Source organism: Mastomys coucha, unplaced genomic scaffold (assembly GCF_008632895.1).
Source record: "Mastomys coucha isolate ucsf_1 unplaced genomic scaffold, UCSF_Mcou_1 pScaffold22, whole genome shotgun sequence".
NCBI classification, from domain to species: Eukaryota; Metazoa; Chordata; class Mammalia; order Rodentia; family Muridae; genus Mastomys; species Mastomys coucha.
Window position 1 is genome coordinate 33,235,143 of NW_022196905.1, and position 2,396 is coordinate 33,237,538.

Genomic DNA, 2,396 nt, shown 5'->3' on the forward strand with positions numbered 1-2,396 from the left:
TGGAGGAACCAACAAACTGATTTCTAGAGTGGTTGTACCAGCTTGCAATCCCACCAGCAATGAAGGAGCATTCCTCTTTCTCCACAACCTAGCCAGTATCTGCTGTCACCTGAGTTTTTTTATCCTAGTCATTGTGACTGGTGTGAGGTGGAATCTCAGGGTTGTTTTGATTTGCATTTCCCTGATGACTAAGGATGTTGAACATTTCTTTAGGTGCTTCTCAGCCATTCTGTATTACTCAATTGAGAATTCTTTGTTTAGTTCTGTACCCCATTTTTTAATTGGGTTATTTGGTTCTCTGGAGTCTAACTTCTTGAGTTCTAACTTCTTGGTATCAGATATAGGATTGGTAAAGATCTTTTCCCAATTTGTTGGTTGCCATTTTGTCCTATTGTCAGTGTCTTTTGCCTTACAGAAGCTTTAAAATTTTATGAGGTCCCATTTATCAATTCTTGATCTTAGAGCATAAGCTATTGGTGTTCTGTTCAGGAAAATTTCCCCTGTGCCTATGTGCTCGAGGCTCTTCCCCATTTTCTTTTCTATTAGCTTCAGTGTATCTGGTTTTATGTGGAGGTCTTTTATCCACTTGGACTTGAGCTTTGTACAAGGAGATTGGAATGGATCAATTTGCATTCTTCTATATGCTAACTGCCAGTTAAGCCAGCATCATTTGTTGAAAATGCTGTCTTTTCGAACAACAATATGAACTAACTAATACCCTCAGAGCTCCCAGGGTCTCAACCACCAACCAAGGATTGCACATGGTGGGTCTGATTGTCCTGGCAGCATGTGTATAGTAGAGGATTGCAAATTCGATCAATAGGAGGAGAGGACCTCGGCCCTGTGAAGGTTCTGGGCTCCAGTGTAGGGAAATGCCAGGGTCGATAAGTGGGAGAGGGTGGGGTTGCAGGCATGGGGATGGGGGAGGCAACATGGGTTTGTTCTTGTTGTTTTTGTTTGTTTGTTTGTTTGTTTGTTTTTTGGAGGGGAAACTTGGAAAGGAGAAATTTACATGTAAATAAAGAAAATACCTAATAAAAAAAAAGAAAAAGAAAAAGAAAATGCTGTCTTTTTCCCACTGGATGGTTTTAGCTCTTTTGTCAAAGATCAAGTGGCCATAGGTTTGTGGGTTCATTTCTGGGTTTTCAATTCTATTTCATTGATGTATCTGCCTGTCACTGTACCAATACCATGCAGTTTTTATCATAATTGCTCTGTAGTACAGCTTAAAGTCCAGGATGGTGATTCCACCAGAGGTTCCTTTATTGTTGAGAATAGTTTTGGTTATCCTGGGTTTTTTGTTATTCCAGATGAATTTGCAAATTGCTCTTTCTAAGTCTGTGAAGAATTGAGTTGGAATTTTGATGGGGATTGCACTGAATCTGTAGATTGCTTTAGGCACAATGGCCATTTTTACTATATTAATCCTGCCAATCCACGAGCATGGGAGATCTTTCCATCTTCTGAGATCTTCTTCAATTTCCTTCTTCAGAGACTTGAAGTTTTTGTCAAACAGATCTTTTACTTGCTTAGTTAGAATCACAAGAAGGTATTTTTTTTTTATTATTATTATTTGTGACTATTGTGAAGGGTGTTGTTTCCCAAATTTCTTTTTCAGCCTGTTTATCCTTTGTGTAGAGAAAGGCTACTAATTTGCTTGAGTTAATTTTATATCCAACTACTTTGCTGGAAGTTGTTTATCAGGTTTAGGAGCTCTTTGGTAGAATTTTTGGGGTTACTTAAGTATACTATCATATCATCAGGAAATAGTGATAATTTGACTTCTTCCTTTCTAATTTGTATTCCTTTGATGCCCTTTTGTTGTTTAATTATTCTGGCTAGGACTTCAAGTACAATATTTAATAGGTAGGGAGAGAGTGGGTAGCCTTGTCTAGTCCCTGATTTTAGTGGAATTGCTTCAAGTTTCTCTTCATTTAGTTTGATGTTGGCTACTGGTTTGCTGTATATTGCTTTTACTATGTTTAAGTATAGGCCTTGAATTCCTAATCTTTCCAAGACTTTTATCATAAAGGGATGTTGGATTTTGTCAAATGCTTTCTCAGCATCTAATGAGATGATAATATGTTTTTTTTTCTTTGAGTTTGTTTATATGATGGATTTCCATATATTGAACCATCCCTGCATCCCTGGGATGAAGCATACTTGATTATGATGGATGATCGATCATTTTGATATATTCTTGGATTTGGTTTGCAAGGATTTTATTGAATAGTTTTGTATTGACATTCATAAGGGAAATAGGTCTGAAGTTTTCTTTCTTTGTTAGGTCTTTGTGTGGTTTAGGTATCACAGTAATTGTGGCTTCTAGACAAATTGGGTAGAGTACCTTCTGTTTCTATTTTGTGGAATAGTTTGAGGAGTATTGGTATTAGGTC